General features: G+C 43.4%; 1 long non-coding RNA gene across 1 annotated transcript; it reads left to right on the forward strand.

Annotated features, from left to right (window-relative positions):
• Positions 1 to 5693: 5693 nt before the first annotated feature.
• On the forward strand, positions 5694 to 15167 carry LOC143443202 (uncharacterized). The gene is made up of 3 exons (XR_013111967.1): positions 5694 to 6474; positions 6557 to 6616; positions 14868 to 15167. It is a non-coding gene; the product is annotated as an uncharacterized LOC143443202 (long non-coding RNA).
• The last annotated feature ends 573 nt before the right edge of the window (positions 15168 to 15740 follow it).

The following is a 15740-nucleotide window of genomic DNA, read 5'->3' on the forward strand; positions in this document are numbered from 1 at the left end:
GGGAGTCAGAAAAGGCATTGGATTCCCTGGAACTAGAGCGATGGACGGCCATGAATCACTACGTGAGTGCTGGGAACGGAACCCGGGTCCTCTGCAAGAGCAGCAAATGCTTTTAACAGCTGAGCCGTCTCTCCAGCTCTAATTTTATTTTTATTCCTGTCTGAATGTATGTACACAATGTGTGTGCCTGCTGCACTCAGAAGCGGGAAGAAGGTAACGGGTCTCTCAAAATTGGAGTTACAGATAGTCACGAGCTGACTTGTGGGTCCTGGGTCTTAAAGCAGGGTTCTTTGGAAGAGCAGACAGTGTTTGTAACCATTGAGTCATCTCTCTAGCTACAACCGCTTTTGATATCTGCATAGCGATTCATTTTTCTAAATAATTTTGAAATATTTTACTTTGTGGCATGATCAGTATTTAGTTCTTGAATTTAACAACAGCAAGCCACTGACTATCTTTGGTTTCTTTTTTCCCACTATACTAATCTCTGGGGACACATTCCCTGAAGTGGATTCCAGGCTCAATGTTAGATATGCACCAATGGCTTTTTTATATGTATTTATAACACTTGTTTCATGGGAAAATAAATTCTGAGTCTTTCAAACAGACTTCTACACAGATAAAGTCATCTCATGTTGGCTGCTTTAAAATTTTGCCAGTGATTATTTGGTGTTTATGTTGGTGTTGTGTAAATTTGTATTTCTGAGTGCCGTCATACTACATTTCTCAGTGTTCTCAAGAATCTGTGTTCTCAGCTTTGAAGAGCTATGCTATTATACCCAGAGTGCAGGATTTCTGCTCTCTTCTGTTCCCTGGACATTCTCAACCTGCAGAGAGCATTAACAAAGGCATCTAGCTGCATTCTGTTGCTTGGGTTGAGCATGGGAGGGAAGCAGTGTCTGCACTAATGTCTTTCTCTAGAACACTCCTGTGGGCGGAAGGAGTAGGAAGCGTTGTCAGGGCTGAGAAACAGGACACAGCTGCTTCTGAGAGTTCTCTAAGGAGTTGGGAGGTCTCTTGTGAGCTGCTGTCTGTCCTCTCTCAGGTGAAGCCACTGGTTAAACATATTGCTAATGGAGTTCTCTGGAGGAGCAGAGATTGGGTTTACTCACTGGAGTTAGCTGCTAACTCTCAGATACTTTTAAAAGCCATCTGGGCTGCCAGCAAATGGGTCCAGAAAAAGATTGAAGGGAGAAAGGAACCAATGGCTATCTGATTCCTCCCTCATTCCTCTTTTTCTTCCCTCCTTCTCCCAGACCCATCCCCAACTGGAAAACAAAACAAAACAAACAAAAATAAAAAAACCCTCTTCCCTAACTTTAAAAAAAATTTTTTTTTTAGATGATGCGTTTTACATGGACCAGGCTGGCCTTGAAATCAGTATGTACCCAAGGATGATCTTGAGATCATAGTCCTCCTTCCTGGGTGCTGAGATTATAGGTGTGTGTGCCACCCTACCCAGTTTATTCTGGAGATCAAGACTGGAGCTTCTTGTATATTAGGTTGTTCTGCCAACAACTGAGCGTCATCTTTTCCCCCTAAAGCTATTTTCTTTTTCTTTCTTTAAAGAATCAGAGTATTCCCTTTCAGAGGAGACACATGCGCATGCGCGTGCATGCATACACACACACACACACACACACACACACACACACACACACACACACACACACACGACAGCAGTGTAGTCAAGCTCAGCTCAGGCACAGGGATATCCAGAATGTGAGCATCTACTCTTATATAATCCAGTATAGGATCTAGAGAACATTTTTTTGCAGCTTTGCCCACTGTCTTCAAAACCAAAGGCTTATTTAACCAACCAAGCCACAATAAATACTAAAGAAGATGCGAGGGGAGAAGGAGCCCTTACACACTGTAGGGGGAGTGTAAATGACTGCAGCTGTTAAGAAACTCAGAATGGAGTTTCCTTAGAAAACTAAAAATAGAATGACCATTTGATCCAGCTATGCCACTCCTGGGGATATACTCAAAAGACTTAAGTCAGCATATCACAGGGATTCTCGCAAATTCATGTTTATTTTGGCTTTGTTCACAATAGTCAAGCTAGGGGCCCATCAGCAAGTGAAAGAAAATGTAGTGTGTGTGTGTACACACAGAATGGAGTTTTATTCAGTCAAGAGTAATCAAATGCTATTTGCTGGAAAATGGATACAACTGGAGATCATATTAAGTCAGTAATAGCGGGGCGGTGGTGGCGCACGCCTTTAATCCCAGCACTTGGGAGGCAGAGGCAGGCGGATTTCTGAGTTCGAGGCCAGCCTGGTCTACAGAGTGAGTTCCAGGACAGCCAGGACTAAACAGAGAAACCCTGTCTCGAAAAACCAAAAAAAAAAAAAAAAGTCAGTAATAAGCTAGATTCAGAAAGGCAAATAATTTTTTCTCCTGTAGAACCTGGGTGATATGTATGTACACACACACACACACACACACACACACTGTGAAAGTTGAAGACAGACTATTTAGGAAAAGGAAGGGAATAAACGGGAAGGGGGAAAGGAGTAAGTATGATCAAAGAACATGATATTCTTGAACATGAATGTCGCTATTGAACCTATTTTTTTGTACACTAAATATACACTAATAAAAAATTAAAACGGATAGGGAGGTATCTCAGTAGTATAGTGCCTATCTAGCCTATTAAAGATGGCAGGTTCTATCCACAGTATCACCTTAGTGGTATATACATGTAATCCTAGCACTCGGAATTGGTAAGCAGGAGGGTCAGGAGTTTAAGGGCAGCCTGGGTTATATGAGAGGGGCCTCAAAGGCACCCCTGCCCTGCCTTCCTCCCCCCCATTAAAACAGCAGGTTTTTTTTTCTTCTGTCCAAACTGTGCCAGTCAGGTGCCCTTGTCTCTAAATGAGAGTGATGACTGAGAACTTGCCTGGACAGAAAGCAGGGCCTGAGGTGAATAGCCATATTCAGTGAATGAAGAGAGACCTGGTTACTAAGTCTGGTGGTTCAGATGGTCCTTTTATATCCACTAAGTTATAACAAGTTAGAGGAGAAGCAAACACAGTCCCCTCTCTGGAGTGGCATGGATGTGGGTTATGTCTGCAGTTTGGACGAGATGTCAGCCAGGCACAGAGGTGCATGCCTTTAATTCCAGCACTTGGGATGCATACTCAGTCAGATCTCTGTAAGTTTGAAGCCAGCCTGGTATTTAAAGCAAGTTCCAGGGCTACACAGAGAAATCCTGTCCAAAAACAAAAACAAACAAACAAACAAACAAAAACAATAGAGATGGAGGGAAAGAGAAAGGGAGAGGTTGTGGGGGAGGGGGTCAGGGGGTGCAGGGCATATCTTATAGGCTCATTATGTGAACACTTGCTCAGATGGTGGCACTGTTTGGGAAGGTTGTGGGCTTTTTAGTAGCTGGAAGTTTATTGCTGGGGGAGGATTTGAAGCTCCATCACCTGACCTTACTTCCTGTTCTCTAGTTCTTGTCAGTGGGTGAAATCTGACCAGTGTGCTTCCTGCCTGGCAGACTGGTCTCATGCTTCTTTCTGCTGCTACAATGGACTGTATCCCCACTGGAGCAGTGAGCCCAGACGAGCTCATTCTCCAAGAACGCTCTCATTTTAACACAGAAGTAGAAATGTAACTAGTGCGGCTGTCCACCAATAAAGTGAGAAGATACACAGGAATCACTGGGCACCCGAGGAAAAGTCCCCATGAAAGAAACACGGGTATAGTGAACTTGCACTTGAGAACACAGATTTAGTACAATTAGTGCAGGATTAATTTGAAAAGCTCCTCCCTCAGCAGCACTTTCTTTCTTTCTTTTCTTTTTTTTTTTTTTCTTCTTTTTTTTTGTTTTTTGTTACTCAGATTACATACTTACACTGGGGTCTAAAGACCACCAGCAAGAGGGAACATGTGGTGTTTGTCTTCCTGGATCTGGATTTCCTTGCTATAATCTTTTCTAGTTCCATCTGTTTACCCACAAATTTCCTGATTTTAGTTTTCTTTATGTTGAATAATATTCCACAGTGTGTATGTACTACATTTTCATTATCCATTTGTCAGATGACGGACATTTAAGTTGTTTGCACCTTCTGGCTATTCTACATTGAGCAACCGTGGACATAGCTGAGCAGCCTGAGAAGGGTGCTGGAGTCTTTTCAACAATCTTCACAGAAGGAACCACAGAAGACCCTGAGTAGTCTTTAGGAAAAAAGCAGTCTTTAGGAAAAACAATGATAGAGGGATTACCATACCAGATTTCAAGCTATATTATAAAGCTGTCATAATAAAAACAGCATGGTACTGGTCCAGAAAATGCAACTCAATGGAACAAAATAGAAGGCCCAGACGTGAGGGTGTGTAACTTCACGCATCCAGTATTTGGCAAGGATGTAAAAAATACATGCTGGAGAAAATATAGAATCTTCAACAAATGGTGCTGGGGAAGCTGGGTCTCTACATGGAGAAGAAAGAAATTCCACTCATTATCTATAACGCTGCACAGAAATTAACTCCAAATGGACCAAAGACCACAAAATGAAACCTGAAACATTGAAATTGCTAGAAGAAAACACAGAGGGCAGTACTCTACAAAATATAGCTACAGGAAAGAATGTTCTGAAGTAGGACTCCAGTCACTCAGGAATTAAAGGCAATGATTGATAAACGGACCTCAAAAACAAACAACAAACAAACAAGCAAAAGCTAAAAGCTACTGTTCAACAAAGGAAACAAAGAGGAAGCCCCAAGTGTGTGGCAGAATCTTTGCCATCTATACATCTGTTGGAGGATTAGTAGCCAGAATATACAAAGAATTCAAAACACAGGGTCAATAAAACAAAAGCCTAATTTAGGGAATGGGCTAAAGAACTCTAAACAGAGTTCTCAAAAGAAGATATAAAAATGGCTAAAAAATACCTCAAAAAGTCTTCAATATCCTTACCAACTTGTGAAATGGCAATTAAAACTATTTTTGAAATTTCATCTTACCCCACTCTAAATGGCAAAGTTAAGAAAAAAAAAAAAACCTGAAAGCAAATGTTGGCAAGGAAGTAGGGAAGTGGAAACCCCCGTTCATTGTTGGTGGGGCTGCATACTGGTACAGTCAATATGGAAATCCTTTTGGTCCATTCTAAAAAAGCTAAAGGTAGAAATAGCATATGACCTAGCTATGCCAAATAGAGAGCTAGAGTGTGTGTGTATGCCCAGTGCTTGGTAGGGTGCTGCAGGGGGACTGCTGTGAGCTTGAGGCTAGGCTGTGCTACTGCAACTAAAATCTAAACTAAAACAGAGGGGAAACTGGTACATGCCAACAAGTCAGAAAACAGTAAGAGCAGCACAAACGCCCACCATTGCTGCCTCCATAGCTCTGCCTCCTTGGCTCTCTCTCTCTTCTTAGGCAAGTCCTTTGCCACCGGGCACCCACCTCAGTGGCCCACAGTATTTGCTGGAGTTAGTTCCTTCCTGGGCAGATTGGGTACAATTGCATCCTCTGGGATAAACTGACCATACTCTACCTCTAGGAAGTGCCTAACTCTATTCTGCTCTCCAAGGGGCAGGAGCTCAGATCTGTGCTCCAGCATCACTCCTGGGTGGTCAACCGTGTTTGTCAATCTGACTGGATCTGAGATCCAGTAAAAGACACACACCTGTGGATGATTATTTCCAGGAAGGATTAACCTGGCAAGGGTAGGGAAGATCTTCTCCCAGAGCAGTGGGCAGGACCTTCTAGGCAGCAGCCTAGGTATAAGGAGGTTTGAGATAAAAGCTACTACTTCTGTCATCTCAACATGTGAGTGCATCTCCTCTGTTGCTATGGCTGCTGCAGTCCTTTGCTGTCATCTGTACTCAGTTTCTTTGTCCTTCTAATGTAAACTGAAGACCATTGGCTCTCTAAGAACACTCCAGTCTTTAAGTGTCATGCTTGGATTGCTGAGACATTCAGTCTTGGAGACCTGGGAACCAAACTGCTACGTCATTCTTTGCCTCTCCAGCACACAGGCAGCCATTGTTGTGCTACCCTGATTGTGTTATGCAAGATAAGCTAATAAACCTCCTTTCTCATAATATTTATTCTATAGGTTCTGTTCCTCTGGAGAACTCTGACTAATTCCCTCTTGCTCCTCTAATAGAAAGAGCATTAGGTGTGTGACTGGGAGTATGTGCTCTCAGAGGTTAGCTCTCCAGAACCCTGAACAAGCTAGAACAGATGGTGGTATGGAGAGAGGCGTCTCTCCAGTCCTTATCCTGAGACACCTATCACTGTGTAGCAGGAAAATGCAGCTAAGACAATATTTATTACACACCCACTGTGAGCAGAGCTCTCTGTCACTGTAGTGCAAAGACAAATGACTATTCCTGATCCCCAGAAATGAAAAATCGACCAGAGGACACAGTCCGAACAAGGAGACCGGACAACCAGAGCAAAAAGGACATGGTAAACCACAGGTGGAAGCCAAGAGACTGAAGATAATGTCTCACCCTGCTGTAAATATTTAATAACAAAATCTTATTTAGATTCCTTAACAACCACATATGCAATTTTAATACTATAATCCTTGCTTTTCAGGATGAGGAAACTAAGACTCTATGAATGAAGTTAAGAAGTTTGCCCAGAGTCACATACCTGGTAAGTATTGATTACAGAAATGGAGGAACTGATGTTCCAGAAGGAGATTTGTAAGGGATCAGGGTCACGGTGGGTGACTTGAGAGCTGAGAATGTTTTTTTGTTTATTTGTTTATTTATGACAAATATTCCACAACTTCCGCTGGTCAGAAATTCTTTGAGACGATGCCTTTGGCCCTTCGACAGTCAGAGAACAGAATCATTTGACTCACCCATGCTGTGAATGGCCCCGCAGACAGCTTAAGTTTCAAACTGACCGTTAAATCCTGTCTGTGACCTTGTCACCTTTGGCTACCTTTATCTGGATGGGTGCATGGTCTTTGGTGTCAGTGACTGAAATGGAGCTATTTATTTATTTATTCATTCATTCATTTTTGGAGCATTTTCTGTAACACAAACTTGCTGGTGTCATTCTGTATGCTGAGGCTGCATCTGTTTTCACAAGTCCAGAAAGATCACAGAAAGGAGAGCGTGATTGTATGCATGTGTGCATGTATGTATGTATGTATTTTAAAATTATGTATATATGTGTATATATCTGTGATGGTTATGTGCACTTCAATGCAGTTTCCATGGAGATCAGAGGCATTGAATTTCCTGGAGCTAGATTTACAGGCAGTTGTAAACTACCTAGCTCAGATTCTGGGAGTTAGACTTTATAAGAACAGCAAATGCTCTTAGCCTCTGAGCCATCTCTCTAGCCCTAAGGGTGATTTTAACAGGCAAGAAAAGGAGCAGTAACAGCCTGGGCAGAGTCCTGGTGCGGCCTTGTGGTATGCTGTCTTGACAAACATTGGCAGAGCTGATAGTGGACTCCTGTCCTGTATACAAATGTTCCTTGGCAGGTGGCCAAGTCCCTGGCTCTGGCAGAGGCTCCATGATATTGATTTGACATGCTGGTGGATAGATGGTAAGGTGGGTGGTGGATAAGGTGCTCTGTCACAGAGTTTTCAGGCCTTAAAATTCGATTGTAGTGAATGTATACTGAAGGTCTCACTCCTGTGGGGTTTTGAGAATCCTTGAAACGTTGTCCACTGAGAGGCGTGAGTGTAGTGTGAATGATGTGTCAGAGAGGCCAGAGTCTGACAGAGCTAGCTGGGTCAGAAGGCATTGTGATCAAGGACAGTGTTCACAGGACTGAGAGAGGCTTGTGAGAGAGTGAGTAAGGAGAGGCAAAGAGGTGCAGGAAGACTCCAGTTTATAGTCTGGTGACAGTGGAGGCAGGACACACAGGCACACATGGAAGTTTGTGCACGTATACATACACAAGCATAAATGCACATAGGCACATACATGAGTCTCTGTCCTAGTCTGACACTGTTCAAAGGGAGCAGGAGGGGGAGAGAGAAAGAGAAATGGGGGTAGGGAAGTGTAGGAGGAAGCAGAGGGAGGAGATAGAGGTATATTGGGGATGTGTGTTCTGATTTTAGCACAAACACTGAAGATGAGCCACCTCTTATATTATGGGATTTTGGAAAAAAAAAAAAAAGCTATATACAGCAGCAAAGAAAATCAGATACCAGGGCTGTGAGCTGCTAATTCTGAATATTTAAGCTCCAGTAAAATGCCTTTTGCCTGTCTGTCCAGGCTTTAGGCACTGTTTTTCCCTGCTAATAGTTTGTCACTGTCACATGGGCAGTGATAGTTATGTCTGGAGTGCTGGGCCCTTGCTTAGCACCCCACTGGGAGCCCTGGGCACACATAGATCAATAACGTTTTTCTTCCTTGTTTGCTGGAGTTCACTGCAGCCTGAGTCACCTGCTGAGATGGGGATCCTGCTTTGTCTAACCCTAGCTCTATATGTGCTCCCCAGAGTCTGAACCCTGCTCTCAGTTGTCACATAGCAGGATTAGGCAGAGATTTCTGGCTTTGGTCCAGTTCTGCTGTGGTAGTAGGAGTCCCTGCTATTGTCTATTAGTCTTCTTCCAGAGTCCACTTCACATCCTGCTGCTGCTGGTAACCTCTCTTGTGACTTCAGTGAGTGATAGCACCTGCTGACCCCGCTTGACAATCGGCGTTCTCAACCCATATTGAGACAGCTCTGTCTTTTTTTGGTAAATCACAGCAGCTGCAGTAGGAGAGTGTGTTATCAGTATCGGGTGCGGTGAGTGATAGGCTATCCCATGACCAGTGATGTGATAGAGAGAGCCCCTGGTTCAAGAGGTATCAAGGACTCCAAGACGGAAAGAGTGCAGCATTAAAGTGAGCTCAGAGTCACTGGACAGCTGGATGTCCCTGAAGCTGCCCTGCTTTTGTTGGCCTGGCCTTCACTGAACAAAAGAGAACAAAAAGCTCTAAGTGCAGCCTTAAGCTGGGTGCATAGGTCTGGGCAGAGGCCAGAGGGCTATGTTGAGACTCCATTGTAGTGATTTTTTTAAAAATAATTTTTATTTATATTGTTTGTTATGTGAATGTGTCTGTATGGTTTGGGTTGGTACACATGAACACAGTGTCCTTGGTGGACAGAAGAGGGCATCAGATGTTCTGGGGAGGGAGTTACAGGCAGCCCTAAGCCACTCGGTGTGGGTGCTTTGAAAAGAACAGGGTCCTCTGCAAGAGTGCCTGTTCTTAACCACAGAGTCATCTCTCTGGCCCCGGGTGTGGGGATATTTCTTCCTAGGTGCATACTGTATATGTTACTATACACCCAGAGTAATTTTACAGCTCTTTTTATTTTTTTTAAATTTTATTTTATATTTTATTTACATTTAAGATGCCATCCCCTTTCCACATTTCCCCTCCCTAGAACACCCCTGTCCCATGCCCCCCTTTCCTTTTTGCCTTTATATGATTTTTTAAAAATGTTAATCAAAGGATTTATAAGTTTGGTAATGCTCAATCAGAAGCGTAACCCAATACCCAACCTAGATATAAAAACTATCTTTGACTGGTGGAGACATGTAAACATCTGCCTCCATGTCCCCTCTCTCTTTCTCTCTCTCATCACCTAGCTTCTCCTCTTCTTCATCTTCTCTCCTTGCTCCATCTTTTCCTCTCAGTACTCCTTCCCACTTAGCTCCTCCTACATATCACTCTTCCTGTTAAAGTAAAACTTTTCTCTCAAAATACAATTAGAGCATACTTATTCCTAATTGTACCAGTGAGGTACAAGATAGTCCTAATACCCAGTCCATCATTCTGTTGACTAACCAGATCCTCTGTCATCTCTTCTAACTAAAACACTTACTTTTGAGCCTGGCTTTTTTGGCTTTAGAATGAATGTCAGCTGAAAACCATCTACTCAGATCTTTTCTCTCAAAGTAAATAGCCAGGATTGGCTATGAGACTATAGGTCTTCAACCCCATCAGAAATCCAGAATGACTGAGTTAACTGAAATTATGGGAAGCACTAAGCATAGCTTCTAAAACTTAGCCAATTTATAGAGACCACTGAACACCTGAAAAGCCCCTATACTACCGAACGTTGGAGCATCAAATCTTCAGCCTTCTGGCCCAGAATCATCTGACAGACCTTAGTGATGCAGGATTATTAAGGGCTGATTACTCTGTCTAGGCAGATATAATCAGTCGAATATTCTGCATGTGTGTCCTTTTCTGGACAGTAATTTGTCTGTAGATGGAGAGAGGCAATTCTTGCCTAGTGACTGTCACCACACATCTGGAGTAACTCCAAGGATGCTCAATTTCTTCTTAGAATCCATGACAGGAAGCTGTCAGGAGCAGACAGGTCTCTAATCAAAATGAACATTAATATATAAATACTTGTAGCGTCAGTTCTATGGACTTCTGATGTTTTGAAAACCAACTATCCATGTAAGGTAACCTGGACTGTTGTCTGTTCACTCCTCTCAGCTATTTCTAAATAAAATATGGAAAACACCCTAACAATAAACTCAAAACCATGCATTTGCTATAGTCCCTTAACTCATAGGTTAACCGTCCCAAATCAGTTAAAAAAGGGCTGGGTCTAGGCCTTGTATTCCTAAATGTGTTATACAGGCACAATGCCCATGGGAGTATCAATATTCATCTCATTTTTATATTAATAAGAGGCTCGTACCAATGAAAACCTTAAATTTGAAATCAAAGTAAATTTTGTACCATTTAAGAAATTATAACTTCATCTTGATAATAATTATAAAGATTTCTATCAATAGGTTATGGCTATGTAATAAGTCCTAGCTAATCCTCCCTGTTCCAACAAAACCACTACTTTTCCCTAGAAAGACAGACCATTATTAACCACATTAGTCTCCAAGCTCAGTGAATAGGGACGCTGACTCTTCTTTAACTTCTTCAAGCTGATTAAGGGCGTTGAGATTTTAGAAGAGGGGTGGGGGGGAAGAGTAAGTTGATAAGCCTCTGACGCTGTGTCTTCACTGAATCCCGATGGAATTCCAGGACATCGGAGGTTTGGGCAGGTCTGCTCAGTATGCTTGATGAGTAGATACACCAAGGCTGTGTATTCTGCAATATACAATTCTCAGAACAAGTTTTAGTATCAAGAAAAAAAAATTCCCCCCTCCCAGGGGGCTGACATTTTTTTTTAAAGATGTTGGTTCTGACAACTTTTTTTTTTCACTTGTTAAAATTGGTTGTATTTACGTTTCAGATTTTATCCCCTTACCCTACTTCCTCCCACTACCCAGAAACCTCCTATCCCATCCCCCTCCTCATGCTTCTATGAGGCAGTGACCGCACCTACCCCCCCTCACTATCCCCTCCCCGCCCTCACATTCCCCCCCACTCTGTGTTCATTTTTTTATGGGACCAAGAAACTCCTCTCCCACCTATGTCTGACAAGGCCATCCTCCCCTACATATACCTCTGGAGTCTTGGGTCCTTCCCTATGTGTTCCCAGGCTGGTGGTTTAGACCCTGGGGGGCTCTGGTTGTTTGGTATTGTTGCTTTCCACCTGGGGTCAATAACCCTTTCTGCTCCTTCAGTCCTCTCACTAAATTCTCCATTGGGAAACCCCTGATCATATCAGTGGTTAACTGTGAGCATCGTCCTCTGAGTGTGTTAGTCTTTGGCTGACCTCTAAGGAGACAGCTATATCATGTTCCTCACATTATGCACTTCCAGCCATCCACAACAGTGTTTAGCTCAGGTGGGTGTACATGGGATGAATACCCAGGTGGAATGGTCTCCTGATGGCCCCTCCTTCAGTTTCTGTTCCATGTTTTGTTTCTCTATTTGTTCCCTTGAGCATTTTTGTTTCTCATTCTAAGTAGAACTGAGGCATCCCCTCTTGGTCTTCCTTCTTCATGAGCTTCATGTGGTCTGCGGGTTGAGTCTTTGATAATCCAAGCTTTTGGGCTAACATCCGTGGAGATATGTTTGTGTAACTATCTTCTTTTGGGGTTTTTGGAAGATTACTTTCTTGCTTTTTCTAGGTTGTAGTTTCCCTCCTTGTGTTGTAGTTTTCCACCAATTATTCTTTGAAGTGCTGGATTTGTGTTGAGATACTGTGTAAATTTGGATTTGTCATGGAATATTTTGGTTTCTCCATCAATAATGATTGACAGTTTTGCTGGGTATAGTAGTCTGGGCTGGCATTTGTGTTCTCTTAGGGTCTGTATGATATCGGTCCAGGATCTTCTGGCTTTTATGGTCTCTGGTGAGAAGTCTGGTATAATTCTTATAGGTCTGCCTTTATATGTTACTTTGCCTTTTTCCCTTACTGCTTTTAGTATTTTTTCTTTGTTTTGTACATTTGATGTTTTGACTATTATATGGTGGGAAGTATTTCTTTTCTGGTCTAAACTATTTGGAGTTCTGTAAGCTTCTTGTATATTTATGGACATCTCTTTCTTTAGGTTAGGGAAGTTTTCCTCTATAATTTTGTTGAGGATATTTACTGGTCCTTTAAGTTGGGAGTCTTCCCTCTCATCTATACCTATTATCCTTAGGTTTGGCCTTCTCATTGTGTCTTGGATTTCTTGTATATTTTGGGTTAATAGCTTTTTGTATTTTGCATTTTCTTTGACAGTTGTGTCAGTGTTTTCCATGGTATCTTCTGCACATGAGATTCTCTCTTCCATCTCTTGTATTCTGTTGGTGATACTTGTGTCTATGACTCCTGATCGTTTTTTTAGGTTTTCTATCTCCAGGGTATTGTCCCTTTGTGATTTCTTTATTGTTTCTACTTCCATTTTTAGATCCTGCATGGTTCTGTTTAATTCCTTTTCCCGTTTGGTTGCATTTTCTTGAAATTCCTTAAGGGATTTTTGTGTTTCCTCTTTAAGGGTTTCTATCTGTCTACCAGTGCTCTCCTTAAGTTCTTTGAGAGTGTTATTTATGTCTTTCTTAAAGCCCTCTATCATCATCATGAGAAGTGATTTTAATTCTGATTCCTGCTTTTCTGGTGTTCAGGGCTTGCTCTGATGGGGGAGCTGGGTTCTGATGATGCCATGTAACTTTGGTTTCTGTTGCTTACGTTCTTGCGCTTGCCTTTTGCCATCTGGTTAACTCTAGTGCTGCCTGTACTTGCTGTCTCTGACTGAAGCCTGCCTTTCCAGTTATCTAGCTTGTGTCTGATCTCCTAGGGGTCCAGATGTCTCTGTGATCTTTTCCAGCTGCACTGATTACAGTGGTACCTCTAGGATGCCTCAGGATATGGTGCCTCCAAGGTAGCAGTCCAGCTAGGTGTCTGCTGTTCTGGGTGCAGTGTCTCCTCTAGAATATCTCAGGATATGTTGTCTGACGCTCTGAGTTCAGTTGTTGCTCTGTGGCTCTGGGTTGAGTGGACCTTCCAGTAAGTCTCAGGTGGAATCTGGGGTCCACACAACAGCAGACCTGGCAGAGGTCTGGTCCAGGCCTCAGATCCAAGAACTAGTTTCTAAGACACTGTCCAAGTTAGAGTGCCTGGGATCCCTGCTTCCTCTGGGTTCTTGGAGGTTGGGGACAGAGCTGCCACCCAAGATCTGCTCAGTGCTCTGGCCCAGACCGGAAGGAACCAGTGTTCCGGGCTGGGAGTGACTTCCTGGGTCTTTGTGGGTCCCAGTTACTCCCTGTTTAGGGCGGGCCCTGCTGTCTGCTTACCTAAGATACTGCCCAAGTTAGAGCGCCTGGGATCCCCGCTTCCTCTGGGTTCTTGGAGGTTGGGGGCAGAGCTGACACCCAAGATCTGCTCAGTGCTCTGGCCCAGACTGGAAGGCTACAGCTCTTTTTATTATGCAGACATACCCTTAGTGAATGATCCTATTGTCACTCTGGGGACAGGCACTGAGGGCCTCTCAGGCCTTGGTACCATGAAAGCCTCCCCCAGATGGGTTTATCTGGAGTTATAGGTATACTTCCACTACAGGGACTGCCTTTGTTCTGCACTAACACAAGACAGGAATGGCTAGATGGGCAGCAGTGGGCCTTGGGAATCTGATAGATAACTAATAGTCTTCAGGCCATCATTGGAAGCTTTCTGAAAGAAATCACATCATACTTTGAATTAATCTGCTTCACGTTTCCAGAAACTAAAGAAAAGGATCATACCAGTTCACTTGGCAAACATTCAACAGTGCTCAAGGGTTGTGGTGGCTACAGAGTGGGAAGGAAGACATAGTCCTGCCTCCAAGTGGGTTTTAGTTATGGTAGAAAGTTGTGACATAAAACCAACAGATTGAGGAATGACCTGGTCATTTGTTTCTAGGAAGGTCCAGGCCCTGAGGGTCAGTAGCTGACTAAGACGCATAGGGAAGCACAGCAAATCCGGGAAGCCACTAAAGTCTGCCATCAGTGGAAGTCATGGCTTTGGGCATGGGTCTCTACTTTGGGGCTGACTGTGAGACACTCACCTATTTTCCCCCTGAATCTCTGGCTTCTTCTCCATTAGCTGGAGACATTATCTCTTTAAATAAGAGAAGATGCTACGGCTGATTACAGAACCCCAGAACCCACCTATGTCTGTACACATGGCAGAGGCTAGAGACAAGACTTCCCTTCTTTTCCCTGCTTCATCTGATCAGCCCCCAGATTCACCAGTATATCCATGTGCTCAGCTTTTATTCTTCCAAAATCCATCTTTACTTCTTGAGACACATTTTCAGATTTCTATTCCAAACCTGAACTGGCTGTAAAGAATGGAGCTTTTGGACACACTAGTTTGCTCACTGGTTTGTTAGGGACACACATCAGTTTGTCCCTAACAACCTGAGAGCTTAAACAACGGAAGTTACCTTTCTCATAGATCTGGATGCTGGAAGCCCAAGACCAAAGGATTGGGCAGATTGTTTCCCTTCGAGGTCCATCTCTTTGGCATGTAGTTAGTTGTCTTCTTTTGTGTCTTTCCTCAGCCTTCCTCTGGGTTCACTGTTGAAGACCTCTCTGCCCCATGTTGGGGTCCAAAAATGTTGAGAGCCGCTCTGTCAATGTTGGAACCTGGACTGCCAAAAGCCTTGGGGGCTAAACCATTAGAGCCTGCACTGCCCCAAGCTGCTTCAGTCTGCGGGTTGGGGTTCAGCAAGAGAGAGAGTGAGGACAGATGCGAAAAATGGAGACCAGACAGAGTGTGATTCAATCCCGTTTATTCCTCAGTCTCTCGTCTTCTCTCCAAGTCCCGTCTTGAGTTCCTAGTTCCTAGTGCCTCCAAGTTCCAAGTTTCTTCTTCCAAGTGCTAAGTGCCTAATGCCTAGTAATTAACTCCAAGTTGTACTCTTCTGAGTGCCTAGTTCCTACTCCAAGTTGTACTGTAAATTGTACTGATAATAAATTCTTCTGTCTGCCTCTCACCTTTTATATGTCTCACTTCTAAGCCACGCCTCTAAGTCACACCTTTAAGTCATGCCCTTAGGTCTTGTCTCTAAATCTGATCTCTAAGTCACGCCCTTAAGTCACACACCTTTAATCTCACACACCTAAGGGTATCTAAAGATATCCTGGGTATCTAAAGCAAGATGTTATCAGAGTGTGCTCAGCTGTTGTAGGCTATTGTAATCAAATCTTTTATCAGGGTATATGGCTCAAGATGGCTGCAAAGATGATTGCTGCCTTCTGTCGGCTCCCCACAGTCCACTATGTCCTAGTCCTTTCTAAGGACACACACTAGTTACACTGAATGGGGATCACCCTTATGAATTTATGTTAACTTTGGTTTTGAGACAGGATCTCACTATGTAGCCCAGGTGGCCTCAAACCTGTGATCTTCCTGCCTCAGCCTTGAGAGCCCT

This window comes from Arvicanthis niloticus, chromosome 8 (assembly GCF_011762505.2).
Source record: "Arvicanthis niloticus isolate mArvNil1 chromosome 8, mArvNil1.pat.X, whole genome shotgun sequence".
NCBI classification, from domain to species: domain Eukaryota; kingdom Metazoa; phylum Chordata; class Mammalia; order Rodentia; family Muridae; genus Arvicanthis; species Arvicanthis niloticus.